The following is a 10,163-nucleotide window of genomic DNA, read 5'->3' on the forward strand; positions in this document are numbered from 1 at the left end:
TATCTAAGTGCCCTTAACTATTTAAAACAGTGGCTAAAGCAATTAAATTAAATGTTTTTTGAGCTAAGAAAATGCTAAACTAGTTTATTATAATGTTAAACTTAATGTGGCAGTAGCCTAAGTTATACTAATATTTTAGGTGTAAGTTTTATAAATTATATAACTATTTTGCTTTTTGAAATAAAAGAAAGCAGAGAAGTTTTTTAAAAAAAGGAAAGGAGGCCCTTGCCCCTGGACCTAACCGACCTAACCTACCTGGGCCGGCCCAGCCGGCCCACCTAACCTCACCCAAGCCAGCCTGCCTCCCCGGTCGCCTTCCCTGTACAGCAGACCGGGGCAAGGCCGAGTGCGCCCAGCCGCACCATCTCGCCGCCGACAACGGCGGATAAGGCCCCGCGCCTCCCCGCCTCCTCGATCCCCGCCTCCACTCACCTCGCTCCTCTGTCGCCCCACTCTCCTCTGGGCTCTCTCCAGATCCCCTTTCCCTCCTCCTCCACGACGCGCTCGTCGCCGGCCACTTCGCCCCGCCGCGACCACCGCCGCCCCCGCACCTCGTCGACACGTCTACGAGGTCCACCATCGCCCTCTCCATCGGTTGGTGCCGCGCGTTGGAGCTCCTCAGCTCTGCATCACGAGATCGCCGTCGTCTTCTTCCTCTTCGGTCGCCGGCGTCGTCGTCGATTCCGACGAAGCCTGCAGCTCCTAAGCCTCCCAACAGCCTCCGTGTGCCTCTGTGGTGAGCTCCTCGACTGATTCCCCTCGTTTACCCCGTCGATCTGTCGCCGTAGTGTCACCTCGTGAGCTCGCGCCCGCCATGGCCGAAGCCTGCCGTACCCGCGCCCGGAGCTCCGCTCCCGCACGCTGGTCACATCACCTGCTGCGCTCTGCCTACCCTGGGGCCGCGCCCACCTCTGCCCTCGCCCAGTTGCGTCGCCCCCGCTCGCCGTTGCCTGCCTTACTTCTACTATCGCATGCTGCTGCCTTCCCCTCCCGCTGCTTGCTCTGCTTGTGCTACTGCCTGCTGCTACCACTGCTCCCCGCGCGCCGCTGCCGTCTGGCCGCATCCTGGTTGTGTCCGTCGTTGCTAGCCGGCGATGTCCATGCACGCGACGCCGCGCTCGGCGCTGCTTGTTGTCGTGCCTGCTGTGCTCTTAGGTGACTGCTTTCTGCTACTACATGCCGCTGATGTTGACTACTGTCGCTACTGTCTCTACTATCTCTGTGTGGTACTGCGCCGCTTCTGCTGCCGCTGCTAGCGCTGCGTACTGCTGCTGATAGCTCCTGCCCGTTGCCAATTGCTAATGCGCTTAGTGCTGCCCGTTGCTGCTATCGGCCATGGCTGAGTGTGTGCTGTGTGGCGTGTGTGTTCTGTGTGTGTGGGTGGCCGGCCCAAGAATTAGTTAGGGCTAATTCTGTTGCTAGTTAGGCTAATCAGTACTAACTACTTAAATCAGTTCCTACCCTAAGACATGTGGCCTCCCCTCTAATTAGGATTGCTTTATTTATCTCATTAGGTGAATAGTCTATGTCAATGGATCACTGTGAAATTAAACTAAACAAGCAAATCTGTTAAAATTTTAGTCTATGACATGTGGGTCCATTGACCCTGTTGACCCGTCAAAGTTTGACTGGTCAACTGTTTGACTGGCCTACTGACTGGACCCCACTGTCATACACTTAGGCTAACCGCTAGTGGGTATAAAAAGTAATCTCATATATTTAATGTTTGAATTAACTAGATAAAGAAAATTTCAAAAATCAATAAAACTTTGAAATAGAAAATAATTCGTAACTCCGATGAAAAAGTTTTATACTTGAAAGTTGCTCAGAACAATGAGACGAATCCGGATACGCTCTCTGTTCATCCGCCACACGTCCCTATCATAGCGAACATGCAACCATCCCCTCCGTTTCATCTGTTCGAAAATGCCAAACTTCGGGAAATCATTCCCGGATGTTATCCCCCCTCGCCGGTATCGTGTAGCACCGCGTTAGAACACGTCTAGCTCTGTCTGTTGTCCTGTTATGCTCTTGCTTGCTATGTATTTACTGTTTCTTCCCCCTCTTCTCTTCGGTAGACCCCGAGACCGCTGCCGATGCCGCTGTGATTGACTACGTCGACGACGACACTTCTTCCTTTTCAGCAGAGCTTCCAGGCAAGCCCCCCCTTTGATCATCCCGAGATCGCCCATTCCATTCTCTCATGCTTGCATTAGATTTTGCTACTGTAATTGATTGCTCCTATTCTGATGCATAGCCTGCTTTTGTAACTTGCTTATTGTTACCTACCTGCTTATCCTAAACTGCTTAGTATAGCTTGGTTAGTGATCCATTAGTGAACCCCACCTTGTCCTTGTTGCCCCTGCTTCATCATCAAAGACCCGATTAACGGGATCGAAGACCAGGCCCCGGCACCGCAAATCACCTTCCTCTTAGTTGCTCGACGCTACGGGGTTACTATCGAGTGCCGAGGGTGAGACCTCTTCAGCACTTCTGATGTTAACCCTGTAGTGTAGCTATTCGGTCGTGGTCATCGAGGGTGATTTCCTCCTTAACCACTTCCGATACGACTCTGTCGTGCAACCCCTCAAGTGTGAACCTCGAGGGTGGTCCCTCTTACGTTCACCTTGATGATTACATCGAGTGGAATTCGCTGGGGGTGATTCCTCGGGTTTTCCCCTTGATGTTTGGACACGCGGATACTTGGACTCTACCACCGCTACTTGGAAAGGCGGGTCGACCATGAGGGGTACCCGCGAGTGATGTGGAGACAGGTTGACCTGGAGGGTGCCCGCGAGATAATTACGAGGCGTGGCCGGGCATTCCTAGCCCTTGCCGCAAGTCCTCGAGACGGGGCAACGGGGTCACATCTTTCGTGAGTCTCTGCTTGTTACCGCGTGCTCCTAATCCACTACGATTTGGATATTTGATCCAAGATGCCTCTGGCCTGATAGCACTAACCATCATGTGGGCATAGTATGGGCGTTCTGCGTCGTATGCATCAGCCGAAGCTTAATAGACGTCAGCGACTGAGCGGCGCGCGCCGGGTTGGACTGGTAAGCACCTGCCTTTTTACGAGGTAGCTAGGTCTGCTCACCGGCCGCGTACACAACGTGCAGGAGTTCCCGGGGCGATGGCCCATGACCCCTGGGGGCATAGGTTTAGTTCGGCGTGCTGACCTCTCTATTAAGCCTAGGTCGGGTTGCGGCGTATTGTTTGGCCGAGGCCGGGCATGACCCAGGAAAGTGTGTCCGGCCGGAGTTAATCGAGCGTGATGGGTAAGTTGGTGCACCCCTGCAGGGAAGAAAACATCTATCGATAGCCTGTCCTACGGTAACGGACACTTGGAGTTGTATCCCGATCGATACAACTAGAACTGGATACTTGTAATGAGTAATGGATTGTGATGATAACCGGATAGCATGGCTCTGGGATTGCTTTCTCGCAGGGAGTCGAGAAAGGATCTCTGGCCGAGGTTGATAACACTACTACTACTTTACTTTATGCTACTCTACTCCCTCCTGTTGCTGCAAGATGGAGGTTTCCAGAAGATGCTAGTCTTCGATAGGACTAGGCTCTCCCCTCTATTCTGGCATTTCTGCAGCCCAGTCCACATATACAGCCTTCCTTTGATAATGTTGCATATGTAGTGTAGATCCTTGCTTGCGAGTACTTTGGATGAGTACTCACGGTTGCTTTGCTCCCCCCTTTCCCCCTTTCTTCTTCTTTCCGGTTGATGCAACCAGATGTCGGAGCCCAGGAGCCAGATGCCACCGTCGATGCCTACTACGTGGAGACCGCCGACGACCAGGAGTAGTTAGGAGGCTCCCGGGCAGGAGGCCTTGCCTTTTCGATCGTTGCTACTTTTGTGCTAGCCTTCTTAAGGCAAACTTGTCTAACTTATGTCTGTACTCAGATATTGTTGCTTCCGCTGACTCTTGTGTATTCGAGCTTATGTATTCGAGCCCTCGAGGCCCCTGGCTTGTAATATAAAGTTTGTATTATTTTAATTTGTGTCTAGAGTTGTGTTGTGATATCTTCCCGTGAGTCCTTGATCTTGGTCGTACACATTTATGTGTATGATTAGTGTACGATTGAATTCAGGGCGTCACAACCAGCCCACAAGGGGCTGGCGCGCCCCTTTCGTTGGCCGCCGGCCCTAGGGAAGGAAAGGGGGAGGGCTAGCTCCTCTTTCCTTCCCTCCACCTAGGAGGAAGGAAGGGGGCGCCACCTCCTCCTGCCTTCCCCCCACAGGCATACAAGGAAGGGGGCGCTAGAGGGCAGGAGCCCAAGGGGACCGGCCGGCCACCCTTGGGGCGCCTCCTGGCTGCCTCCCCTTCCCCACACCTATATATATGAGGGAGGGGGCGCCACACAACCCCACGACAATCTCTTAGCCGTGTGCGGCGCCCCTCTCCATACTTTAGTCCTCCGTCCAGTTTCTCCGCAGTGCTCGACGAAGCCCTGCGGGAACGCGTTCATCATCGCCGTCACCATGCCGTCGTGCTGCCGGAACTCATCTACTACTTCGCCCGTCTTGCTGGATCAAGAAGGCGAGGACGTCATCGAGCTGAACGCGTGCTGAACGCAGAGGTGTCGTACATTCGGGACTTTATTGGTTGGATCGCGAGGAAGTTCGACTACATCAACCGCGTTAATATACGCTTCCGCTAAACGGTCTACGAGTGTACGTAGACATACTCTCCCCTCTCGTTGCTATGCATCTTCATGGATAGATCTTGTGTGTGCATAGAATTTTTTTGTTTTCCATGCAACGTTCCCCAACAATATCTTTATGTTTGCCACTAAGAAGGAGAAATTAACTATTGGAAACATCATTTAAATGCAATATTCCATACGATATAACTCATTACAAAGATCTCATATACACGCATGATTATGTTTAATATGAACCTCATTGTCTCGTAAAATATCGTGAATTTGCATGGTCACAGATAGAACAAAAGATAGCAAATAAACTGCGATCTATCTCATTTGTCACAAAAAGAATAACAACCATCACATGTGTTGTTCTAACCTGAATTAAAATAACTAAAGATACGTGACAAATATTTCAAATATGGGATAATCTTCCTTAAAAAGGAAGGGTAATAGGAGATTGGGTTGTGTGAGGAAGGAGAGCAGATAAATCGAGGATTTTTCAGAGATCGGGGTTGCTCTTCATGGTTGATTTATTATAGAAACTAGATCGGTGCTTCGGGCTGGTGTTGATTTTGGGATGTGTACAAGCAGTCGGGCGACCACTATATGATACTCTTCTTTTTTCGAATGGGCTTCGCTTTTGCTTCTACTATGAGAAAAATGAGAGCAAAAGAATTTGTGATCGCTGTTGCTACTATATGACGATTTGCTGCTACTTTTTGTTGTATCGACTATTTGTCGTGTGAACCACCGGTGGGTGTTAAGCTGAGTTGGTTCATATAGGATGAAAGAGGCGTAGGAAATCATCCAGAACATTCTCGATGAATTCCCAAACGTCGCAAGCGAAGCTTCGTAAGGTCCTTTAGTAATTTGATTCAAAGTTATCCAACAACAATTTTCTCTATTACACATTGCATGACTCTGGACCTGAACAATTGCACTATGAGAATTAAGAATTATACACAAGTATGGGGATAGGCAGGGGTGTCGCCTGCCATCTATACTACTATTAAAAAAGCAAACATAACTCCCTCTAAAGCCACACAACGAAGTGTACACAGGAGTACCGGAGACGTTAGATCAATCAAACTAAATTACATCCAACGATCCATATTACATCCAAAGTCTGCCACATAAACTAACGCTTCATATTAAATGTTCTGCCAGTCAGACTACCTCGCGCACGTCCTGCCCCTCCGCACATCACGCCGCTAAACGCATCTGAACCCAACAAATTATCCACTGCCCCGACTACGCCGCTGCCTTCCTTCCCCACCGCTGTGACGCCTCCCAGCCTCTGCCGCCGCCCCACGCGACGGACGCCATCTCTCCCCTATTTCCCTCTTCACCTCCACGGCCACGCCGCGTCGCCGGCCGAGCCCCGCTGCGGTCGCTATGTTCCGCCGCGCCGCCCCTTAGCCCCACACCTAAGCCGCAGCCGAGATGCATCTGAGCGAGAACGAGGGGATCGAGGGCGTGCGGTTCGCGGTGACTGGCGGGCAGGGCTTCGTCAGCGCTGCGCTATGCCTGGAGCTGATCCGCCGCGGCGCCCTGCAGGTCTGCTCCCTCGACGACTCGACCTGCGTGAGTGCTCCTCTTGGTCCCAGCAGCTCCTCGACGTCGGCGTCCGCTTCTTCCAAGGTTCTCTCCCGCACTCTCTTTAGCTTAAATTACTGTGGTTCTTTTCTTCTGCCGCGCGTGAGACTTAAATGCAGCGTCTCAGCGAAGAAGGTAATTTGTTTTTCTGTCCAATGCGTTGAAGCTACAATGTACGTGCTTAGAAAATTGTTTAGGGCGGTGTGAGACTTATAATGCCTGCCAACTTAGTGAATTGATAAACCTGGAAGTTTGTGTTTTTCACTTCACTTGAATTTGCACAATTCAGTTATGTGTTCATTGAATGGATTTGACATGACATTTCCTGCAGGCAATGAGGGAAGTAGATGGGCATGGCTGATCTGTTCGTCATGCAGTTATGTGCTATCTTATTCCTTGATGCTGAGTGTGATTCCATGCATGTGCAAGCTATATGTACTCTTAAGCTATTAGTGTTCTCTAACTTATTTCCTACTATTCCTGTATGGTACCATGTCAGATTTAGAACCCAGCAAAGAAATATGGCAGAAATTTGCATATTAATTTTTCTTGTGCAGGTTTGAGATATAAATGTCATACAGATGCTTCTTTGCCATGAGTGTGTAAACTTGATGAGGCAACATGGTCTTCAAGCACAAGAAATACCCATGGACGTGAGTGCGGGCTGCTGCTCCGCCCTCCACTCCTCTGCTTGACCACCGCCGCCGCCATGTCGAGGCCCTCGCCACCAAGCGGCATGCTTTCCCGTGAGCTAGCTTCTTCAACACCTGTTTCTCTGAATTTCTACAAGCTAAATTAGTACTCCCATGGACGTTGGCCTGTATTGGATTCTTGTACGGTATGATTTGCCCAATCAGCACACCCATGGACAGGGCAAGAAAAATAATTAGAAAGCATGAAAGATGCCAATCAATACTTTCTGTTGGATATATCAATTGTTTTAGCTCTTCCTACACCCAACTGGCACATTCTAAATTCTGAAGGTTTCAGCTGGAATTCCCGTTCCGTTCATACATTCCAATTTGGCGTTTTAGTTCAAAATTAGAAGTTGGAGTCTGTGTATAGTTATTCTCATGTCCATCATATGAACTATGCTTGTGTACTCATGTTGAATTGATGTATGATACTGAGTCTTTGCATTTTCAATCGCCTTTCACTTTCTTCATGATTTGGTGGATGTGCATTTTCACATAATTTTTAACAAACCAATTCATATTTTCGTCGAGCTTAAATCATTTTGTTCTTTTATAATGGTTGGAGATGTGGTTTAGGAGGATCAGCAGCTAATGGCAAACGTGCTAGCAAGCCCCGAGTGCGGTGGCCCGTGCAACATGAAGAAGACCATCCGGACAAAGGGCAGGTACACAAATAGCTAAGAACACAAGGAGACGTGCAGGTCTGCGTTTCTGAGTTATATCTCTTTTAGCACTAGCGATTAAATGGTCTGTAGCTGGTCAGGCGTGCTTGCCTAAAATGTACTTTAGTAGTTGCTAGAGCAATGCTAGCTTCTATGTTGTTCTTGCAGCCTCAACTAGCTAATTTTATTTAAAGCAAATGTTGTTCTATCCTTCCAATTACTGTTATTCAGATCTTCTTTTCTTTTTTCTGTTGTCATTCACAGTACAAATGTTATGAGAATTTCAGGAATTTTGTCATATCTTTCTCCCAGGTACCTTAATTTTGTAAGCAAGATCTCAAGAAAGTATATAGGGAGGAGATTGACAAGGTGCATGCAAGATCTCAAGTTCATTGCTGTCTTTTTCTGTATGAACATTTTCTTATTTGGAGTTGCAGCCGATTTATGGTGTACCAACCGACTTGGCTTAGGATGTATTGTAGTTGGTTTGGTTGCATCAACCAACAAGTCTTATTATGTATTGCAGTTGGTTTGGTACCATCAGCCGACTGGCCGGTTGGAAAACAAGCGGGGAAAACATGTACTGTGAGCTCCCCTCGCATTCAGAGTTTGGAGCTTGATGAATAATGATGTGTGAGCTTGTTGATGATCTGCTATTTTTCACAAAATTGGGACATGTCGGATGGTCGATGTGAGGTTCTCAAGTAAAAAAATTCCTCATTTGTCCGTTGTGATAGTCTGATGGAATTTTGTTGATAAGAACCTACAATTTCTTGGGTAAGTTTGGGTTAGGAGTTCCGTATCTATGCGCTAAGAGAGTATGTTGATAAGAACCTACAGTTTCTTGGGTAAGTTTGGGTTAGGAGTTCCGTATATATGCGCCAAGAAAGTATACAGGAAATCATGATATGCTTTTTTTGCAGTGCCAACACTGAAAATGTAAAGTGTGTTATGCATGACTTTTATATGTGTTTTAGGAATTGGAGGATAGTTCTATAAACAAAATTCCTTATTCTGCACTTCTCTGCTTTGCTTGGCAGGAATTCTTGTTGTAAAGAGCGAAGGCATGGTTTGGTTTGCATGACATTATATCTTCAATTGGCTGGAGATATATAAATGTTGTACTTGATTTTCTCACCTGGCATCTTATCACTTCTGTGAAAGACACTTGATTTTCTCATAGTAATAGTTCTTTATTATTGTTGATACATAAATGGATCTTTATTGAATGGTTCTTGTATGTGTGTATGGAGAATGGTGATTAACCTTTTAAATAATCCATTTTCCAACAAGGTGATTCTAATTTCTGATTAGATTATACTATAACAATATGATTAACAAAAATTCAAACGGTTGTATATTTGACACATACTGCAATGGGCCGAAGCCCGCCTGTATATTTTGTTTGAATACTGAAATTCATTTACAGGGGATTATAATCATTTGGGCGCTATGCATTGAGAAAGTGTGCATTTAGATAAGAGATTATATAATTAACGCAAAGATGTGCGATGTTTTTTTCAACAAGAATGTTGATCATGAAGAATGATAATCAAATTATTTGTATGAGTTAAGAAATGCACTTTGTATGAATTTTCAAAAATTTCACGAAATCTATCTATATTTCATTAAAGTTTTTTTATGTTTAATACGTGCGTTGCACGTGCACGCTTACTAGTTATTACAAGTTCGCAAAATTAACATTATCGTCATCGCCTTGAGATTGATCACAAACACATAAAATAGGTGGACAAGACCACCATCAGCAATGATAGCTAAGAGGAGTGGCAACGCATATATCATAACTAGACCATAATAGCGCGCGTTGTCACGCCCGTCCATTTTTATTATAATATAATAAATAAATTTTCGGAATACTTGATGTTGAATTGGGAAGTTATGTTATGCTTGTCAATGCCACAATTTTTCATCTCAATTTTTTATTCACTACTGAACATTAAAAAGGCAAAAGAAGAGCGAATTTCTCTGCTATTATTTTATTTTTACTGTTCATACCCAGTACAGAATAGCCACATCCAAAGAATATGCACTATTTATCAAACACCATATTTTCTCTTTTTCACAAAAGAAGGTACCATATTTTCTCAACACGAACAAAGTGGCAGAAAAAACGGAAATTCACTTTGACACATGGGAACATATGCCAAAAAATTTCCGAACACAAATTTGACATGTACATCTCATCATTGTATGTGCGCACGCCAAGTTTCATGAAAATCCGACATTTTATACTCCTTGTGTAGAAAAGACAAAAAAATGTCTCATGAAAAGCCTATTTTAACACTAAATTTTGTCTGTTTTACATGTGACACAAAAGTTGTCGGTTTTCCGCGAAACGAGTTTGTGTGCACGTAGAATGTCGAGATGTACGCGGGAATCATTTTTTCTGGATTTTGTGACATTTCAAAATATTATTAAAACTCATTCAAAAAACGAGGAGCATATACTCCCATGTGCCAAAACGCCTCTCTCAAAAACAACAAAAAAATAGGTTTATAAAAGAGGAGAGATCAATATCTCAACCTCG

At 46.2% G+C, this 10,163-nt stretch overlaps 2 long non-coding RNA genes across 3 annotated transcripts; both read left to right on the plus strand.

Moving 5' to 3' along the window:
• Positions 1 to 327: 327 nt before the first annotated feature.
• LOC141021242 (uncharacterized) lies at positions 328 to 4,036 on the plus strand. The gene is made up of 3 exons (XR_012181567.1): positions 328 to 736; positions 2,079 to 2,156; positions 3,747 to 4,036. It is a non-coding gene; the product is annotated as an uncharacterized lncRNA (long non-coding RNA).
• A 1,887-nt stretch (positions 4,037 to 5,923) lies between these two features.
• LOC109785077 (uncharacterized) lies at positions 5,924 to 8,892 on the plus strand. 2 transcript variants are annotated; one of them, XR_006662298.2, is made up of 5 exons: positions 5,924 to 6,303; positions 6,590 to 7,004; positions 7,530 to 7,654; positions 7,928 to 7,984; positions 8,656 to 8,892. It is a non-coding gene; the product is annotated as an uncharacterized lncRNA (long non-coding RNA). The 2 variants fall into 2 exon arrangements; XR_012181568.1 differs by lacking the exon at positions 8,656 to 8,892 and adding an exon at positions 8,142 to 8,261 and having other exon boundaries at positions 5,937 to 6,303.
• The last annotated feature ends 1,271 nt before the right edge of the window (positions 8,893 to 10,163 follow it).

Source organism: Aegilops tauschii, chromosome 4, assembly GCF_002575655.3.
Source record: "Aegilops tauschii subsp. strangulata cultivar AL8/78 chromosome 4, Aet v6.0, whole genome shotgun sequence".
NCBI classification, from domain to species: Eukaryota; Viridiplantae; Streptophyta; class Magnoliopsida; order Poales; family Poaceae; genus Aegilops; species Aegilops tauschii.